This window comes from Eschrichtius robustus, chromosome 14, assembly GCF_028021215.1.
Source record: "Eschrichtius robustus isolate mEscRob2 chromosome 14, mEscRob2.pri, whole genome shotgun sequence".
Taxonomy (NCBI): domain Eukaryota; kingdom Metazoa; phylum Chordata; class Mammalia; order Artiodactyla; family Eschrichtiidae; genus Eschrichtius; species Eschrichtius robustus.
This window is the reverse complement of record NC_090837.1, coordinates 83,888,295-83,910,206: the sequence shown is the minus strand read 5'-3', so window position 1 is coordinate 83,910,206 and position 21,912 is coordinate 83,888,295. Positions and strand designations below refer to the sequence as shown.

At 44.6% G+C, this 21,912-nt stretch overlaps 1 protein-coding gene across 10 annotated transcripts in view; it reads right to left on the bottom strand.

The window, feature by feature from the left end:
* Positions 1-21,912, bottom strand: part of ZNF532 (zinc finger protein 532) — a 107,999-nt gene that overhangs the window by 61,301 nt on the left and 24,786 nt on the right. Inside the window, exon 4 of one of the 10 annotated variants that reach the window (XM_068562792.1) lies at positions 4,622-4,737. The exons of the other annotated variants lie outside the window; for them this stretch is intronic. The gene's annotated coding sequence lies outside the window, so the exon portion shown is untranslated. The remainder of the gene's footprint in view (positions 1-4,621; positions 4,738-21,912) is intronic. 10 annotated transcript variants of the gene reach the window in all.

Genomic DNA, 21,912 nt, shown 5'->3' with positions numbered 1-21,912 from the left:
AGATCCCACATGCCGCGGAGCAACTAAGCCCGTGCGCCACAACTACTGAGTCTGCGCTCTAGAGCCTGCGAGCCACAACTACTGAGCCCACGTGCCACTGCCACTGAAGCCCGCGTGCCTAGAGCCCGTGCTCCACAACAAGAGAAGCCACCACGATGAGAAGCCCACACACCGCAACGAAGAGTAGCCTCCGCTCCCCAAAACTAGAGAAAGCCCGCGTGCAACAACGAAGACCCAAAGCAGCCAAAAATAAATAAATTAATTTTTTAAGTGCATTAATAAAAAGATATAAAGCAACAGAAAAAAATCATAAAAAAAAAAGAATAAATCACTTTCCATGCACTTATGTCTCAGAAGTCACATGTACTTTTCTCTACATGGTTTGCTTAGCCTAGAGAGAGAACACTCTGGGCCACTTTTCTCCCAGATGGGTGCCTGCAGGACCAGACAGGGAATAATGTACCCCCGGCATCGAAGTACAACACTTCTAAGCATATAATGACAGGAAAACATCTATATGAAGTCAAATCTAGCGAGAAAGTTTGATATTATGATTTTTTTTTTAAATGAAGCGGAACTGTAAAATGTGGGCAATGAAAAATCCATCTGTCAGACAATATATCCACTTAAGAGTCCACCCACTTAGGAATAATCCCTGAATGTCACCAGTTTTATTTATTTATTTTTTAAATTTATTTTTTTAATTTATTTATTTATTTTTGGCTGCGTTGGGTCTTCGTTTCTGAGCACAGGCTTTCTCTAGTTAGGGCGAGCGGGGGCTACTCTTCGTTGCAGTGCGTGGGCTTCTCACTGCAGTGGCTTCTCTTGTTGCGGAGCACGGGCTCTAGGCGCGCGGGCTTCAGCAGCTGTGGCACACGGGCTTAGTTGCTCCGTGGCATGTGAGATCTTCCCGGAGCAGGGATCGAACCTATGTCCCCTGCATTGGCAGGCAGATTCTTAACCACTGCGCCACCAGGGAAGTCCCTCACCAGTTTTATTTTTAAGCATCATACTGCCTTTATAAATTGAATACTCACAATAAAACCACCATTAGCAAAGCATCCCTGCGATCTATCTTTACCAGCCATGATGATCCAAATTTGTAGATCATTTTTTAGAGAATTCAAAACATAGACTCATGAACCACCCCCAAAACCCCACTGGAGTCGAATGGGCCTGAAAGGTGGTTTTTTAATGCCACCACTTATCCAAAGCTGGGATCCAGGCTCTGGAGGTCCCCAGTGGTGGCAGGGCTCTGCCTAAATCCCTCAACCCTTTCTTTACAGCTACATGGGATTTATGTCCTTTGCCCTCTTCTTATGATTTTGGTGAGCAAAAGACGTCATCCAGTTTCACACCATTCATCCTAGAGGGCAGTCAGTTCAGGAACAAAAAGAACGTAACAGAAAATTCAAATACTCAGTGGGTAGTAGGCCCAGAACACGCAACCACAAGAAATGATAAAAGGGTCACCACATGAAACACAACTTGCTAAGTGACTGGCAGTTCACATTGGCAGTGCAGCTGGCAGGCATTCTGATGAATACTTGGAAGATTAATACATGATTTGTACTATCTCCCTCCTGTTCACACACAACAGGGACCTGCCTGGTTTATGGACACACAGGTGCTCACATATGGCGGCGGCAGCAGCAGCATTAAATCTTACAGTCAATGGTAGGATGTCGCCCACCACACTGCCGGTATCTTTTCCTATCTGCACAACTAAAGCAGAGTGAAGGCTTAGAAAACCCCAGAGAGGAACCTCCACATCTGCAAACCCCCCAAGGGGTCCAGAAGACATTCCTGATGCAGGAACAACTTTCTCTGTGGACATGTAGCCATACCTGCTCCCACCCCTCATTCCTCTAAATGCCTAAGATGTATATACTTTCTCTTTAGGGAAGAAGATGAACCCAGATGAACTCTTTGGGGTGAAGTACTGGGACACTGTGGACAGGTTAAGAGTGAATTAGCAGCGGTTTAAAAACATATGAGTCGGGCTTCCCTGGTGGCGCAGTGGTTGGGAGCCTGCCTGCCAATGCAGGGGACACGGGTTCGTGCCCTGGTCTGGGAAGATCCCACATGCCGTGGAGCAACTGGGCCCGTGAGCCACAACTGCTGAGCCTGCGCGTCTGGAGCCTGTGCTCCGCGACAAGAGAGGCCGCGACAGTGAGAGGCCCGCGCACCGCGATGAAGAGTGGCCCCCGCTTGCCGCAACTAGAGAGAGCCCTCGCACAGAAACGAAGACCCAACACAGCCATAAATAAATAAAAATAAATTAAAAAAAACAAAAAACATATGAGTCAGCTCTCCTAGTTCACCTGAATCCTGACTATAAGGTGAAAATGCACAGCGGGCATAACAGGCCAAGTGCAGCGGCCGCTGAAAGCACATCGCGTTGTCTGAAACCCAAGACCATAGTGGCGGTGAGTTCACCTCTCCTGGGTTGTATAATCAATGTAATAAACACCGCTGTCTGTAACTTCACACTTCTTTTTTGGTTTATAGAAATGTTTTTCATGCCCACAATCACACCGTCCTACTACCCTCACCCTTCCCACATTCTGGAAGGCGAGAGTGAATTTACCACTTGGGGGAAAAAAATGCTTAACTCCTGCTTCATTTCTCCGTTCTATCAAATACAGAGAGAAATGTTTATGTTTGAAAGTTTTCTTTACTGTTTTTCTCCCCAATTCCTAAGTACTGTTTTAAAAATAGATTCTTCTGCTTAAAAACATTACAAAGATAAATCTCAGTCTTCTCGTTTAAAAGATAAGATAAAAAGATCTCACTTTAGCTTCCCTTTCCCTCAACAGCTTGACTTTCAAACAGAAATAGTTTTAGTTATTGCAATAATGTCTTTCATCTCATTTAAACCCTGTAAAATACAGCTTCCTTCAGAGGCACTAACAGTCTTTTAATTTAAAACTAAACCCCCTATAAATAACGTATAATTCACTAACAGCATTTGTGCTTAATGTATAAAAGTCCTTTCACCTTGAAAATGTCTGGGGGGGAAAATGCTAGGCCTGTTTATAAAAAAAGAAAATCAAAGAGCTCAAGTCTGTCACATGGTCACTCTAGTCCCTCCTATGACACAGACAAAACACTTCCTTTCCTACCAAAGTCTCTTAAAATTATAGTAAGCTATTTCATCTTTGTTGGTAAAAGTCAAAAGTTATCAAATCAAAAGAAAAACTTAAAAACCCATTCACCCCTTAATCATACTTCTTATACTCTGCAATAAAAAACTGTTCTTCATGGAGCCACTTGTCAATTTCCAACTAGAGGATGATGGCATAGAAGCTCCCAGTCATAATGTAACCACTGAACCCAACTGCAAATAATCCCCAGATACATGCCTGCAAAATGAATATGCAAAGGTCAATGTGACCGGTGACAACACATCGGCTTCCCCATGTAAATGGAGAAACTAACATTTTCTTTAATGAAAATCAATAAACGCTAAGTCATAATAATCCTGAAGAAAAACAAATCAAAGTCTATAGATCGCCTCAACAGCATTATACAAACTTTTCAAAGAACAACTATGATAATCCAAGGTCTGTTATCCTTTTGGGGGACTATATTTGTCACTGTTTTCTGGCACTTATCTGGCCACTGAAGCCCTTTTCGAAGAAGTAATTCAACAGATTAATGAATCTAACTCACATTTCTAACCTTCTTTTCTTCAAATATGCAATGTTCTTATAATGTGTGTTTACATTATGCAATGCTTCACATTTAGTTTGTTCCTCATAGAAAATGACTTAGCACCCTCAGGTTTCATGTCTTCAAAGAAATAAGCAGGGGGTTGGCTTCTCCCGGCCTCTACCTCCCAATCCCTGCCTTTCCCCTCATACTAGTACACACACACACCCTTGGCTCTTCCTTCTTCACCAATCCCTTTTCACCTTTAGCATTTTCAACGCTCTCCATCATGACATCTCTTCAACCACAAAAGAGAAAAAGACATCACATCTCTTTTTCCCCAACTGACCATTTCCTTCTCCCTCACTTCAATCTGAATTGCTTATCAGGGAAAAATATTTTCTCACTGCAATTCCATCCCGAACAGCAGGTTCAGTTACACAAATCTGCTTCATGCTTCTTTGCTCGCTCTTCCTAAACCAGCTGGGAACAGATGTCACTTTTGTGGAGTTTAAAACAAAAAACAAAAACAAAACAAAACAGAACACCTGATCGGCTACGTCTCTGCCTCAGTGCTTCTCTCTAGGAAAGGGTGGGGGACGGACAAGGAGACTGGGCCCCAAAAGCTGGCAGACACTTAGGTCTCAAAAAAATAATAACTAAAAAAGAAAATACACACACACACACACACACACACATACATGAATGGCTATGTGTGTATAGCTTTGAGGGAAAAAATAAGCAATAATAAATGGAGCTATGGAATCTCTTAAATACATGCCAACTGAAGGCCCCATACAAGTGCCAAAACGCCAAAGAGAAGTGTTATTTCATCTCCATCCTCCACACTAATCAGGCCCTGGGTGGATCTGGACGGTAAGCCAGGGCACCGTGTAGGTCTGAGGCTCCACTCCAGCCACTGGGAAGAAGTGTGACCCAGGACCAAAGAGCGCCCAGCCCCTCTCACCTTCCAGCAATGGCGGGCGCTCCCCCCGCTCCCTGCACACCGCCTGCTGAGGCCAGAAGAACTTCACTTTCTAAACAGCCTCCACCAGGTTAGCTGCCCATGTGTAAGAAGACAGTCTGTACATAAGGTGAAAAGAAAAGAATATGCGTTTTAATTCTGTGTGAGTTAATAAGAAATTAGCTAATGCAGCTGCTATCATCCAGAATGGATATCTTCTTGTTTCACTGAATCCTGATGGTATCAATATTGACATACAGATACTCTGGCCAAGGCCATGTTTTCTTCTTCAGTTAATACCTAATATTCCTGATTTGAAAAACCACCGATGTGAAAGTTCAAACTGCTTCTGGAAATATAAACACAGAGTCACTTAATCAGGGCACAACCTTGGGAAAGACAAGAACATATCCAGCCCCTGCCCTTCCCTGTGGTTATCCGTCAAGGCTATACCTACGAGCGCCTCCCCTTCCCTCCTCCACCGCCCCCTTCCTCCCACAGGAATAGAAGCAAATGGTCCCTACAAAGCTCAGCCTTTTCCAGAAGCTCGACTCGCAGTTCTTGGCCTACTCCTTGCATCACTCCCCCCAACTCCAAGCACTCACAGGTCAAACGAAAGCTCTGCAGTAAAAAGCTCCTTTGCGTTTTCCACATGGTTCTGCAGCTGCCCAGGGTTCCTCTAGAGAGGACTGCAGCCAATCCCTGCTCCTCGTGCCCCAGAGCACCCTCTGTGTCACTCTGCCCCACCACCCTCTCTTTTCCTTCTCATTAACTCCCACCCTGCCAGGGGACAGAGGCTGTTTCTAACCTTCCCCTGGTACCTACTCCACACCTTCTTCTTTCCACAGTCAGCTTCAGAGACAACAGGCAGGACCCCTCCCCACGGTCCGCCTGCCTTCAGACCCTGCCTGATCCCGCACAGCTGGCCTTTCCAAGCTGGTCCTCACCGGGAGGTTGCTGCCCTACTCCAGGGCTTTTGGCCGCTCCTATTACCTCTACCTACTGGCTAGAGAGACGTCCCTCAGCCTCAATCTGGCGACCCTACCCTTGTGCTCTGTCCATGGGCACACTGCCTTCACAGTTAAGTTCTCAGTCATTGGGCAGATCCTACACCGCCCAGCTCCTTCCCCACCCCTTTGCTACCCACTCGCCTGAAACCACGGTTAAAATCCAGGCTGTAGGAGGAAACGTGGAGGTGACAGAACTGTTCTATATCACAACTGTGGGGCTGGATACACATGTCTATGTCTTTGTCAAAACCCGGAGAGTTTTACTGTGTGTAAACAAAAAATAAAAGCAATCAGGAATGAAGAGAGGCCCAAAATAAGAGACCAAGTGTAACAAAGAACTAACTATATCATAAGCAAATGACATAACACCCACGCTGAAGAGGGTAGGGAGGAAAAGAACCCATCCAAGTAACTTTGGAAAACAAAATCTTGACTGTACACTGTAAGGCTACAGAGAAAGGGAACCGGACACAAATAGTGCCCTCCACTTAGTTGAAAACTGCTGAAATTTGAGTAAAGTCTATAGTCTAGTTAGCATTATACCAATGATAATTTTTTAGTTTTGATTAATATGTTATAATTATACAAGGTGGCTAGGGAAAATTGGGTAAAGGGTACCTGGAAATTCTTTGTATTATTTTTGCAATTTTTCTAGAAGCTAAAATTATTCCAAAATAAAAAGTTAAATGAAAATGCATGCATTCATTTAACAGTGTATAGCTACTAAGTGAAATAAAGCGAGTGCCTCATAGCTAGAAAACACTCCGAAAACGGTCCATTCCCTTTCTTTGTTGCCTTGTGCTGGTCCTTGTTGCCTGTGTCCTTTCTTACTGCCACTGCCCTTCAGCAGAATTTCATTTTCCAGCCATCTCGGCCTCTCATGGACCCTGCAGGCACTGCTAGGGGCCCCTCAGGTTTCCCCTGACTCCCTGGCTCTTCCCCTCCTGGGTCCCTTCAGACTCTGTCATCTACCTTTGTCCAAAGGCAACCTTGGCCATCCCTGTGGTCACAACAATCCCATATATTCACAGAACTCACACATTTCTACCTACAGCCCTAATTCTGCCTTCAGAGCCACCTTTCCAATTGCCAGCTTTATATGCCACTTGACTCTCCCAACAGGAGGTCAAACTTACACTAAAGCCCTCCTTCGTTTTCCCTCCCAACCTGTCCCCGCTCCAAGTCCTCTCCATGTTTTCCATGACACTCACCTCCACTAGGAAAACATTAAAAACCCTTCACAGGCTTCCCTGGTGGCGCAGTGGTTGAGAATCTGCCTGCCAATGCAGGGGACACGGGTTCGAGCCCTGGTCTGGGAGGATCGCACATGCCGCGGAGCAACTAGGCCCGTGAGCCACAGCTGCTGAGCCTGCGCGTCTGGAGCCTGTGCTCCGCAACAAGAGAGGCCACGGTAGTGAGAGGCCCGCGCACCGCGATGAAGAGTGGCCCCCGCTCGCCGCAACTAGAGAAAGCCCTCGCACACAAACGAAGACCCAACACAGCTAAAAATAAATAATTAAGTTTATAAAAAACAAAACAAAACAAAAAAACCTTCACATGCTGCACTTCACACACTGCAAAACACAGACACCAGTTTTGAAGGACCTTAGTAGGCTTTTCACAAATGCAGCACTGAAATACATATAGTAAATGCTGAATTTTTCTACATTGAACAGATTTCTTTCTGCAGGACAGCCTCTATTATGCTAACAAATATTATAAGTCTCCAAAAAGAGGGATGCTATAGTTCCCAAATTGTGATCTAACCACAGGCCATTTTTTCTGATCTGTGAACACAAATGCCAGAATGATTTCCCAGATGGCTGCACCAATTCTGTTGCTGCCACCATGCATTAGTTACTTTAAGCCACCCTGCCCCCCAACTTTATAAATATTTATGAGACAAAAAGATGACTTCTTATACAATTTCTACATTACTAGAAAGTTTAAACTTTTCCTAATATGGTTTGCTTACTAGCTGTAAAAGAAATATTTGTTCTGTGAGTGATGAATGAATGCATGGAGGGAGATGATGAATTTCCTATTTACTTCTCTCTGCAGCTCCATGAAATCACTTACCGACCTACGTTCTTGTCACTTAACTAATAAGCAAGAGCATACAAAAACCCATCCATACGGTTCCCTAAAATAAACTAGTTTCTATGGACAAACCCTGGTGAAGAGAATGAGCTTTAATGACAGTGGGCGTGAGGCCCAATGTCCCTCCCAGCACTAACATTCCCTGTGCTCTCTGGCTTCTTTGTGTCGGAAAGTTTTCCACCTAAAAATGGAGATAACAGCATACACCCAACCCCAGGGCTGTGCTATTTAGATATCTAGAAGGAACTTTGTCATGATCAAATACACTACACAATAAGCACAGAAAGCATAACATTTCAAACACGGAGGGCAGGTGGTCAGAGATTTTCAAGGAATGTTCCTACTCTTTTCATCCCACAACCAGACCAGAGACCTGCAACCACAGCCAGGAGACCTGTGTGGCTGACAGGTTCTCGTCAGTGTCTGGATCTGAGCAAGAGGAGAAAGGAGCCTAAGTGGGCAGCACTCTCAGCAGGGGGGCTGGTACCAAGGGGCTAGGGCTCAAAGGTCAGGGGCTCACCTTGTCCAGCACAGAACCCACAGGCCGAGGCGTGAGCCTCAGTCGGGATCAGAATTAGAGGCTGAGGTGCAAATGACCCAGCGGGTCAGACCAGGGAGGGGGACAAAGAGATGCTCAGACCAGAGGCGCGGGGCACCGCCCTCACCTGAGCTCCGCAGTGCCCAAATGACAGCAAGACTGTGGACTAGCTCTCCACGGTGGGCAAAGCTTCCCACAAGCAGCAGCAGCAAGCTTGGCAGTCACAGCTGAAAGGATTCTGGCTGCTCGGTGCCCTGCAGAAGACGCACTGTCCTCCACAGATGCATGGAAGGTCAGGGGTGAGACCTGCCTTCTCCAAATCCTCAGGACCCTCACGAGTAAGTTTTCCCCACAGGAGATCCAAGAATCTTATCAAGCTCTAAGTTTTGAGTCTCAGTTAGTAAAATAAAATAAAATAAAAACCTGATTAATAATTAATGTGAGGGCTTCCCCGGTGGCGCAGTGGTTGAGAATCCGCCTGCCAATGCAGGGGACATGGGTTCGAGCCCTGGTTTGGGAAGATCCCACATGCCGCAGAGCAACTAGGCCCGTGAGCCACAACTACTGAGCCTGCGCGTCTGGAGCTTGTGCTCCGCAACAAGAGAGGCCGCGATAGTGAGAGGCCCGCGCACCGCAATGAAGAGTGGCCCCCGCTCGCCGCAACTAGAGGAAGCCCTCGCACAGAAACGAAGACCCAACACAGCCATAAATAAATAAATAAATATTTTTTTTAAAAAAATAATAATAATAATAATTAATGTGATGTGGGGAACAGAAAAGAAAATGTGTGTCTCTGTTTTGAGACAAGGAGTAAAGAAGAGCATTCACTGCAGCTTACAGTCTCCCTAACACTTAATAGCAAGACATGTGCTCAGACAGGTTCTCAGGCAGGGTTTCCCAGGAAGCACAAATACAGAGAAGAAATTACATCCGGAAGATGTGAATTTTATATCGTTCCAGTTGCCTACACTTTAATTAATCTCCTTCATTTAACTATACTGCTACCCTTGGCATTCTCTACCATCTAAGCTGCACCTTAAATTGGGGAATGATAAATGCAAACCTCTAGCTCCCAGGTCCATTTTATTTCAGCTGCTTATTTTGCCTTGATATAACCAAATGCTCAAAATTTAATTTTAATAGGTTTTTAACTATCTCCCTAAGGTTCATGAATCTGTAAAATTCTTGTAAATACTGTAATAAAAGACAAATCACAGACCAAAAATATCACCCACCCAAATTCAATCTAAATTTGTAGCCAGATTCCTATGTAGTGTTGATACTAGAACACAAAACACATTTTTAAAATAAATATATAAAAGCAGCTTGATTGCCCATCCAAGGAATAATTTTGTATTTATCTAGGCTAAAATTCTGACAGCTATAAAAATCAGATCTGGGGACTTCCCTGGTGGTGCAGTGATTAAGAATCTGCCTGCCAATGCAGGGGACACGGGTTTGAGCCCTGGTCCGGGAAGATCCCACATGCAGCAGAGCAACTAAGCCCGTGCGCCACAGCTACTAAGCCTGCGCTCTAGAGCCCGTGAGCCACAACTACTGAGCCCACGTGCCACAACTACTGAAGCCTGCGTGCCTAGAACCCATGCTCTGCGATGAGAGAAGCCACTGCAATGAGAAGCCCACGCACCGCAACGAAGAGTAGTCCCTGCTCGCTGCAACTAGAGAAAGCCCGCATGCAGCAACGAAGACCCAACGCAGCCAAAAATTTTTTAACTGAGTAATTAATTAATTAATTAATTAATTTTAAAAAACCAGATCTGGGCAACCATATGAAAAGACTTGATAGGAAAATGAAGAAATGAGTCATGTGAGGTGAACCCAGCACTGGGGCAGATGCCTGGCAAAGACCAAAAGTGAGGACAGCCAGCACCGAGACCTGGGTTTCTAACACTGCTCTGCACTAGAAAAAGAGACCAGCGCTCCTTGAAGAAATGGCCAATTCCAGCACTGGGCAGGAAATGCACAAAATGAGCCTGGAGCATTCTGTAGTGCCAGAAATTAAGGAAGTGCTCCAAAACAAGACAAAAAGAAAAGAAACAAACTGCATTGAGAAGAGCATGTCAGAGGGACACAGAGGTGAACAGAAAGAGCTCCCAACGGCTCAAGCTGGTACAATTTGAGCAACAAGTAAAGCAATACTGGGTTATAACCTGAAATATAAAATAAACATCCATGAGCCCATACTAATACAAATGATTGAAATGATTGAATAAGTGGGGAAAGGCAAACAAATCTCCTGTGCAGAACTCCAAATAATTTATGTAGATGCCCTACCCTTATGGAGGTGAAGAAAAATCCCACTCCTTAAATGACTCTCCTCCAAAGACGACAGTACGGAAAGGGGAGAGAAAAGAGTAACTCCACAGTGGAAAAGCCTCACCAACACTATCTGAGCCAGGTGACCAAGGTCAACATCAACAGTGATAAGTCATATGGATAGTACGTCCCCTTGATGTGACAGAAGAGCAGGTTATCCCAGAAACACATTACACCCCAGCCTAACCACAGGGAAAACATCAGACAAATCCCAACTGAGGGACATTCTACAAAATTACCTGACCAGTCCTGCTCAAAACTATCAAGGTCATAAAAAACAAGGGAAGTCTGAGGAACTGTCACAGCAAGAGGAGTCTAAGGCGACATGGTGACTAAATGCAATGTGATCTCCTGGATGGGATCCTGGGACAGAAAAAGGACACTGGGTAAAAACTGAGGAAATCTAAATAAAGCATGGACTTAAGTTTTTTTAAAAAAAGTAAGACAGAGATAATGAATAGTTAAGAGAGTGGGGGAGTATTAAAATGCAAAGAGGGGAGCTGGGATTAGCAGAAGTTGGTACTTCTATCCTTTTACTCCCAAAGAACGTTGGTGAATGGCATTATAAACAAGAAGTAATTCCTAAAATGTTTAAATAACAGCTCTGCATATGTGGAGATTAATTTTCCATTTTATCCTCTTACCAATAAGCTGCCTCAAGGTCAGCCACTGAGTAATCAAAACAGCTTAGCAACTTTTAAACCTAAGTTTATTAGAAATAGAATTTCTAAAAGTTTGCATTCTCCATGCTTTCTTGCACACAAAATGATGGAGATGATCGTTTGCTACTACAGGCAGCCCCAGTCTGTGGCCAGTGACGATAAACGATTTATTTGGTTTCTCGTTATGCCCAAGGTGGGCAACTGGACTACTGAATCACTGACAGTTAGCCGTATAAAACAACAGCCTATATGGGGACTTCCCTGGAGGTCCAGTGGTTAGGACTTCGGGCTTCCACTGCAGTGGACACAGGTTCGATCCCTGGTTGGGGAACTAAGACCCTGCATGCCGTGTGGCGCAGCCAAAAAAAAAACAGCCTGAAAAATAAGTCCCTCCTAGCGATTTGGTTATACAGGTCGCGTAGAAAGAAATGAATCATTTACCCCTCTTGTCATCCTTCAGGTGTCCTCTAACAAGGCCAGCCTTTCCTTTTTTACAATAACAACATAACTGGGTTTTGCCATTCCAAAAGTTAACAGCTAAAATGGGAACTACTGTTTCCCTTTAAATAAATTATATGCAGTATAAGTTCCCAACCAAATATTAAAATCCACACATATCACGAAGCCAATGTAATTAATGGCCCACATACAGGAAAGCAAAGCAAAGTACACTTTTCGCTTTTTAAAACTGTGATAAAATACACATATCATAAAATTTACCATCTCAAATATATACATGTAATTTTTATATGAAATTTTTCTCTCCCACCAAGTCCTGCATCTCTTCCTTGGCAATGTTACATCCATGCCGATCATAACCCCCGTCACTCCTCTCACTTTGGACCATCCCATCTTACACCCAGAAAGACACAACACCCCGCTCGTTCTCCATGCTCTCATTCAGAATTGCCAGATTAATCTTTCTAAAACTACACTTTAATCCTATCTATCACTCCCTTCTATTAAAAATCCTTGAATCACCTTCCAAATTAAGTCTAAATTCCTTGGCCTGACACCAAAGACCCTATTCAATCAGAGCCCCAACCACTGTTCTCCTTGGGGCGGGGGGGGGGGGTGGCGGGGGGGGGCGGGGAACGACACACCTTTCCTCCTAGGGCCATGCTATTTCTTAACCTAGAATCTCACACACACACACACACACACCCCTCCATTAGCCAAGGATGAAGAACCCATTCCTCAGGTTTTTCTGAAGAAAGAGCCTCAATTTCCTCATCTTTAAAATGAGAACTAATAATAACTGCCATATCATAAGACTGTTGTATTTAAGAAAACAGTATGTATGAAAAGAACCAAACACATAGGCACTAAAATGCTATTTTCTTCCTCTTTGTCTGTTTGCTAGAATAATAAAACAAACTAGAGGGAAAAAAGGAAAAATGAAGAAATGTTCTTGAGACAAGAAAGTGAAGTAGTTTTGAGGTGATGATGGTCTGACTGGAGAAAAAGGAGGAGGAGGAACATTCTTGGGTACTTTACAGAACGATGGCCCTGGCTCTTTATTACATCTCATTTCACTTCAAAACGCTGGCCCCTTTCCTAGTGTAGATGTGCCTCCAAGGCCTGCTCTAGGGATCACCCATTGGTGGGTCACCTGGAGTTCATACGTTGAAAAGAATACAGTTTCCTCTTAAAGGGCAGCAAAATTTCAACTCACAAAGCAAAATACCTCACTATGTCTCTGACTGCCCTATAACTCTCTCTCTTAATTCCGAAGCTCTGTCCTCCCAGTCGAGGATAACCCAGGACTAGCTGCGGTCTCACCCGCTCCCTGCCTAACCCTGGTCCAACCCACACCTCCAGACCAGGTTCACACGCTAACTGACAGGTCACCGGAGCCCAGCTCAGACCAGGCCCCCCCAGGAGGGCTGAGCGCCAGCCTGAGCAGAGGCCCGCCCCAGAGGGATGAACGCCATGCTGGGAGTCCAGCATCGTGCCCCCAGCCAGGAGCCCCCCATCCTAGAGAAGCAGTGTCCAAGTCCTAAACCAACACCCACAAGGCACTACACCAACAAAAGCTAGAGAAAAACAGGAATGCAGACTGGGCTTGGAGAAAAGCCAAAGCAATAGTGGGCTAAGTGCCCCCCATGTTGTAGAAGCATCTACCTCGTAGCCACCTCGTTCTCTGGAAAGATGAGTTCCCGTTCTTCAGGGAAAGAGGAAGGGAGGCAGTCTTGGAGGTGGGAAAGGAGAGGACCACAGCCTGGCAGGCTGGGAACGCAGTGGGTGAGGTACAGAACCTTCAGAGGAATCCTGGAGTCCAGAAGAGATGGGGGCAAGGCTCCCTGGCAGCTGCCCCAAGGAGAGGTTAGTATCCACTGTCAATCCCAAAGGCCATGAGAACTTGTGACCTTGTATTCATCACCATTTATAACAGGTGATGTTGTCTGTCTGTGTGTTTGTCTTCTCTACCTCTCTGGCTCAGTCAGAGCTCAAAAGTCTGTTTTCTAAAACTGCCCAAGAGCAGGTGTTGACTGACTAGTGAATGCATGGGAGTGAGAGCTGTCAAGTGACTGAAAGCAATACCCACTTTCACAAGCTCAGAGCCTCCACCTCCTCAACCTAGAAGGTACTTGGGGGCCTGGATTCAGAGGCTGACCTGCCAGCTCCAAGTCACCTACCCCATACAACCACTATTCAGACACTTGAAAACTCCAGAAGCCAAGAGAACATGAAGGCCACTCATCTGGGCTTGGCCATTCCCAGCACTGAAAGATCAGAGGTTCCGGTCAAGCAAGGGCATTAAACAAGGGAAAATAAAAGGCGGGGGAAAAGAGAGAGAATAGAAGGAAAATTCCCACGTCTGTCAAAGGGTACTTTAGTCAATCCTCAGAATGCAGAAGTAGAGAAATGGGCAGAATGCTTTTACATGTTAATATTTTATACATGGCAAGAACTTCCCACGAAAGAAAGTTGACTGAATTCATGAGTTTCTTTCCCTTCCCTCCTGAAATCCTACAAAGATGGCATTAAAAGTATTTTTAAAAAGATAAAAATAGCATATACAGACAGAAAGTAGATATGTGGTTGCTTAGGGCTGGAGAGTTGGGAGAACTAGGGAGTGACAACTAAAAAGCACTGTGGTTTTTTTTTTTTCTTACTCCATTTTATTTTACTTTATTATTTTTTAAAATTGAGGGACCTCCCTGGTGGCGCAGTGGTTAAGAATCCGCCTGCCAATGCAAGGGGACATGGGTTTGAGCCCTGGTCCAGGAAGATCCCACATGCCGCGGAGCAACAAAGCCCATGCGCCACAACGACAGAGCCCATGTGTCACAACTACTGAAGCCCGCACACCTAGAGCCCGTGCTCTGCAACAAGAGAAGCCACCTCAATGAGAAGCCCGCGCACCACAACAAAGAGTAGCCCCCGCTCACCACAACTAGAGAAAGCCTGCATGCAGCAACGAAGACCCAACACGGCCAAAAATAAATGGAAAAAAAAAAAAAGTTTTTTTAATAACTAAATAAATAAATAAAATTGAAGTATAGTTGATTTACAATGTAGTGCTAGTTTCTGGTGTACAGCAAAGTGATTCAGTTCTACGTATATATCTACTCTTTTTCATATTTTTTTCCATTATAGGTTAAAGATATTGGATATAGCTTCCTGTGCTGTACAGTAGGACCTTGTTGTTTATCTCTTTTGTATACAGTAATTTGTATCTGCTAATCCCAAACTCCTAATTTATTCTTTCCCCACTCCCCTTCCCCTTTGGTAACCATAGGTTTGTTTTCTATGTCTGTTGAGTCTGTTTCTGTTTTGTAAATAAGTTCATCTGTATAATATTTTAGATTCCACATATAAGTGATATCATATGATATTTGTCTTTCTCTGTCTGACTTACTTCACTTAGTATGACAGTCTCTAGGGCCATCCATGTTGCTGCAAATGGCATTATTTCATTCTTTTTTATGGCTGAGTAATACTCCATTGTATACATATACTACATCTTCTTTATTCATCTGTCAATATTCACTTAGGTTGCTTCCATGTCTTCGTATTGTAAATAACGCTGCTTTGAACACTGGGGTGCATGTATCTTTTTGAGTTAGTTTTCTCCAGATATACGCCTAGGAGTGGGATTGCTGGATCATACAGTAACTATATTTTTAGTTTTTTAAGAACCTCCATACTGTTTTCCATAGTGGCTGCACCAATTTACATTCCCACCAACAGACAGGGTTTCTTTTTGAGGTGATGGAAAGGTCCTATATCTGACTGTGGAGACGGTTACACAACTCTTGTGAAAAGACCAAAAACCACTGAACTGTATGGTACAAATGGGTGAATTGTATAGTATGTGAACTGTATCTCAATAAAGTTGTTACCAAAAATATACAGTATACACCCACAGGACAGGGCCACGAGAATGGAGCCAAAGCCAACGTAAGACACCAGTAAAGTTTTGGGAAAAGGAAGAGGACAGTGGTCGAGAAGTTATATCCCAAGGTCCTGCAGGAGGGGGCTGCAGACATGGAGGACAGTTAGTCCCAGGGACTTCAAAGAAGCTCAGGCCTTGGAATCAGCAAAGGGGACACCAGATATGGAAGGAGTGGGGTGGGGCTGAAAACAGGGAGTAGATGAAGTCCGCATGTCCTTGTATGATGGGCACGCCCCTGTAAGAGCCCTTGGATGATGCCCTGACCCTCTGCCACCTGGCGTAGCTGGGGGAAGGGCAAGAGGAAAATTCTCTGCGTTAACCATAGCCATGGAGGCTCAAGATTCAGAGCCCCCATGGTGAGGTAGGAGATGGAAAAGCCTAGCCTTCCCTTTCCTCCACCCCTAAGGCCACAAGCCAAGTTTATTGCCCAGGCAGAAGAATGGACCCTGAGAAGCGACAGCTCCAGGTGCTGATGTGTGGGACCCTTCAGTGGAGAGTCTGGCTCCATGACTGATCGCAGAGAAGCCCAAGGACGGGTCTGGGTGGGCCCAGCTTCCAATGAGCTTGTCACAGTCTAGTCCTTAAAGATCACCAGACCTGTGGGAAAGCCTCCCACACAAGACAGACCAAAGTAAACAAACAAATAAAAGAGCACAATGAGGACAGAAATGCCTCAAAGAGTAGAGAAACATATGTACGTACGCAAACACTATCCTCAGAGGAAAAAAGCAGGAAGTTATGGAGAAGCAGCACCCAAAGAACAAGAAGGAATGTTTAGAAAGAATAAATACCAGTAACTGAAATAAAAGATAAAACAGGTAAAAAAAAAAAAAAAAAAAAAAAAAAGTCAAGGAAATCAGGGTATCTCTCAGAAAGTAGAACTAGAAAAGAGATCTGGACAATAGGAGAGAAAAGGCATTAAAAGTAAAAGTTCAATCCAGCGGGTCCAACATCTAATAAGAGTGCTTCAGAAAGAGAAAACACAGAGACGATATTATCAAAGAAATAACATAGGAATATATCTCCCAAGACTAAATAAAGGAGCCAAGTCTCAGACTGAAAGGGTCCTCACAGAGCTGCCAGACACATCTGAATTTCAGATAAACGACAATTAGTCTTTCCCTACAAGTACATTCCATTGTTTATCTGGGCATCTTTTTTTTTTTTTTTTTTTTTTTTTTTTTGGCTTAACCTGGCAAGCCTCTACCTCTGACGGCCCAGCACCTCATATGACAAATGTCCACCACAGCGTAGTTACAGAACACCCAAAATTTAAGAAACACAGCAAACAACAGTACAGGACTTGCTGTGCCGTAGGCACCATGGTGAGAACTCTGCTTGCGATTCCCCGCAACAGCCAGGGGCGCTCAGTACCTCTGCCTCCAGACAAAAGGAGCCTCTGCCCCTGGGCTCGAGCTTCATACAACCCGTTTATCTAAACACGGAGGTTTTTCTTTTTTCTTTCTTCAATCTCATAGCCAAGTTTTGTTTCTGTTGTTTTTTAACTTTGGAAACTGGCTGAGTGAATGGGAATCATGGGAAAGAGGTAGATGGGGTGAGTGAGGGAGGGGCATTTGCGTGCAGATCGCAGCCTCTGCCCCGGGGTGGCAGGGCCCCTGCGGCCCCCCCTGCCTAGAAGGTGCAGGTTTGGGGAGGTGCTTACAACTGCCTGGATAAGTCTCAGTCAGAACAAGCTCCAGACAATTATCCCACTGGGAGAATCCACCCACAGCCAGGCTCCCTGGGAGGCCTGAGCCGCTCAGTCTAGTCTACAGCTGGTTCAGCGGGTCCAGGGCCAGCCGTCCGGTGGGGCCGCCCGTGCAGGTTCCTGCCGTCACTCAGCTCACGCGGCTGCTCCAAGGATGAGGGCGTCTCCAGACTCTGGGTCTTGAGGGAGACACCGCAGGAGCAGGCAGGCTCCCAGGCCCTGGGTGAAAATAGGGGCCAGGCCACAGCCACAGCTTGATTTAAACCTTTCAAATACTTAGGCATATGGTATATACCTTTTAAATATTTAAATGTATCTCTTAAATATTTCAGTATCCCTTTTAAATATTTAGCCGTCTGGCCTCCTTTTGTGCTCTTACCCCAGGCCCTGCAACATTAAGGGCAGGCCTGGGGGCCATTATTATCATTATCGCTATCATCCCTGTTTTATGTATCAGGCAGGGAAAGTTTAAGTGCGCTGCTCAAGGACGAGATGGCCAGTGAAGGGGAGAGGATGGACGAGAACCCAGACCTTCTGCGTCCACAGCCCAGGCTCATCATCCCTACGAGAACAGACAGCCAGAAGGTTATTTCTAAAATGAAGAAGTCCAAATTCAGCAGTGTAAGAATATTATTTTGCAATGAGAATAACGGAAGAACAGATCAAAGAGTTGACACTGACGGCCTACGGGGATAAGGACTGGAAAGTACTGTTTGATTTTTTTTTTTTTAATCTCTGTATACATGTACTACTTCAACAAAAAATTTAAATTGTTAAAAATCATTAACCATCTTAACTTCACATCTCCTTCCTCAATGTAAACAACTCAAAAATCCCTCTGTTCCTCAAGCCTCATTTCTCCAAAAATACATCAAATGTGTTCGTGGCTTTTCCTAAACAGAAATGCAAATATGAAAACAGTTCACTGATTGTAACCCGTAGGCTGTTACTGCACTTAGTGTGGTCTCAAAATTGTTTACAGTGAAATACAGCAAATTCTATTATTTGTCCCAAAATGTTATATAACTGAAAACCCCAAAATAGTCATTTTCGATTCCAAAATTAGGTGTCATGAGTATTCAGAAAGAATTTTTTAATGTATTTTTCTTTGCTAGGTCTCTCTTCCCCAACCTCAATGCTTTTAGAAGACCCTTACTCAAGTGAGAGTTAAAACTCAAGGGAAGGAGGGACTTCCCTGGTGGCGCAGTGGTCAAGAATCCGCCTGCCAATGCAGGGGACATGGGTTCGAGCCCTGGTCCAGGAAGATCCCACGTGCCATGGAGCGACTAAGCCTGTGCAGCACCACAACTACTGAAGCCCACGCCCCTAGAGCCCGTGCTCCGCAACAAGAGAAGCCACCGCAACGCGAAGCCTGCGCACTGCAAGGAAGAGTAGCCCCCGCTCACCGCAACTAGAGAAAGCCTGCGCGCAGCAACGAAGACCCAACGCAGCCAAAAATAAATAAATAAATTTATAAAAAAAAATAGAGAGAGAGAGAGAGAGATGGTCTATCCAGTGATAGATTCAAAAAATAAATATATAAATAAAGGGAAGGAAAAACGGGGAGAGAAGAAAAGCTTTTGGCATTCAACTACTTTTTGGATGATCTATATTCTGAAAAAAATACCTACTTACAAAACTGCTTAATTCAGAAACAGCTTAACTGTTCTGTCAAACTTACCAAATCTAAGAGCAAACATAATGAAATGTGAGTAACAATTCCCCCTTAGACCAGGACCAATATCAAAGAGAAATTCCAACCCAGAGAATTTTTTGTGTTTCTGTCCAAGTCCTGGGGGGTAGAAACAGAAAGAAAAAAGAAAAAGGCTTACAACCGAAGACTTGACCCCAGAACAAAACTATGGCCCTTTGAAGAATATATTCTGTGAAGCCTTTTATGTCTCTAGCTAACCAGGCTGCCCATTTTAAAATGGAAGGTCACACAGGGCTGAGATCTTGTCTCCCAACTTGTTCTTTTGCTGGTTTATCTCCATATGCTCTATTCCTCAGCCTACTCTATCTTCTTCCTGTTCAGAGCCTCCTGAAGACACCTCTCTCTGATTAGTCCCAACCTGCTCCAGTCCATCCAAGTTATTGGTCTTTTCAACATTTATGTATATCATATGTTGTTTTATCTATATAATACCTCTAAAGAAGGATCTGAGGTGGCTTACAGTAAGAGATTCATATATACGGACCAAAAACTGTGCAGGGGGGAGGAATATAAAGATGCATATGACCGAGGATGTCCCACGTATGTGCTGCAACCCTCCTTCCCACCGGACACCGGGGATGGCTCGGCTGGGTCACAGCAGACATGCCAGAAAAAAACTGCTATACTTTCCACTTATCTAAGGTGCCTAGAATAGGTAAATTCAGAGAGACAGAACACAGAACAGAAGTTACCAGGGGCTGGGGAAAGAGGGGAAGGGAGAGTGACAGTTTAATTGATCCAGAGTTTTTGTTGGGGGTGATGGAGAAGTTTGTTGAGGGTGATGCATTTAATGCCACTGAACTGTACGCTGAAGAACGGTTAAAATGAAAGCTATTATGTTATGTGTGTTTCACCACAATTTAAAAAACAGAACAAAAAAAAAAACCTGCTGCACCAAACAGGGAGAACAAGTTACAATCAATTTTTTAAATGAAGATTTTAGAAATGTATTCTAACGTCTGGTTCTCTTTTGCAACATCTTTGGGGAAATGGGCTGATTATCAGCAGAGGGCTCGTAACCTTTAACAACCAGCAGTCTGAGGGGTGGGGAGTCCTGATTTTTAGTGTTTATCCATTTCTGTGATTTAAATACTCCCACCATGATACATTTCCAGGTACTGATATGACGTCCCTGGTGGGCTGAGAAGAGGTACCCGCGACGGGCGGGTGAGCTGGTGAGAGGCAGCCTCAACACGATTCCCACCATCACGAGTCCCCAAAATGTGTTCTCTTTACAGATATTAGGAGGGAAGGAAGATTCTAGGGTCCAATGGTTAAACGAAGTTTAAACTGGCTTCTTTACCACAAAATGTTCCACAAAACATGGGAATCTTTATTCCCACCTCCTTTTGAGATCTTTAACAGAGTAACGTGCATTTTGAATCACAAAGGAGAGCTGGAGTGTGAAATGTTTCCCAAATCTATTTGACCTCTGGACCTTCTTTTCCTTGGAGAACATCTCAGAGGTGCTCCATGCCTTCTGGGAAATACCACGTTCAAGAAATGAGTCTAGGAATTCCCTGGCGGTCCAGTGGTTAGGACTCCGCGCTTCTACTGCAGGGGAGAAGGGTTCCATCCCTGGTCAGGGAACTAAGATCCCGCAAGCCTCTCAGCGAGGTGCAGCCAAAAAAATTAAAAAAAAAAAAAAAAAAAAGAAAGAAAGAAAGAAGTCTATTCACAAGCAGACAGCCCCACACAAAGCAGAGATGGCCAGGCATCCAGAAGACGCCTAGTCTCTATAGAACACCACCGATGCCGGTTGCGATTGGTACACGCTGTCAGACAATCCAAGTGGGGCAAGCCAATTGGGGTCAAAATTTAGTGACAATTTACACAGAAGAACCAAATTAGAGCCTCTGCTCATTGGCCCCGTGCCACACGGACATTAGACAAGAGAGGAAAATTCGGGTACAATTTCTCTTGCCCTTTCCTGTGGGATATTAACTTTTTTCCAAGTCCCACAACACAGTTCTTATGATTCCAGTAGCACCTCCCCCCAACTTTAATGTACATTAACATCTAAAATATTCCAGGTAGGGCACAACATTAACCTAGATAAAACTGCCAAAGTATCCAGAAAAACTTGATAGGCTAGTTCTGATCATAAAATGCCAAGGAGTGCCTGACAATGAAGCGAGTAAAGGGAGGATCAAAACTGCAGAAAAGGGCTTCCCTGGTGGCGCAGTGGTTAAGAATCCACCTGCCAATGCAAGGGGCACGGGTTCAAGCCCTGGTCCGGGAAGATCCCACATGCCACGGAGCAGCTAAGCCTGTGCGCCACAACTACTGAACCTGCGCTCTAGAGCCCGTGAGCCACAACTACTGAGCCCGCGTGCCACAACTACTGAGCCCGCGAGCCACAACTACTGAGCCCGCGTGCCATAACTACTGAGCCCGCGAGCCACAACTACTGAGCCCGCACGCCACAACTACTGAAGCCCGCGCGCCTAGAGCCCGTGCTCCACAACTAGAGAAGCCATGACAGTGAGAAGTCCGTGCACCGCAACGAAGAGTAGCCCTCGCTCGCCGCAACTAGAGAAAGCCCGTGCACAGCAACGAAGACCCAACACAGCCAAAAATAAACAAATAAATAAATAAATAAATAAATTTTTTTTTTTAAACTGCAGAAAAAGCAAATGATTAATTAATTCTTTCAGGAAGAGGAAGGAAGTCAATATAGTCTTAAAGCCTCGCCAATTAATACCCAGAGCGAGCCATGGTTTATTGGATTTGATTAATGAGAGTATTATTTTCACTTATTTTATTATTTAAACACTTCCTAAACAGAAGGCTTTCCAAGATGAACATCATGGATTTATGCTT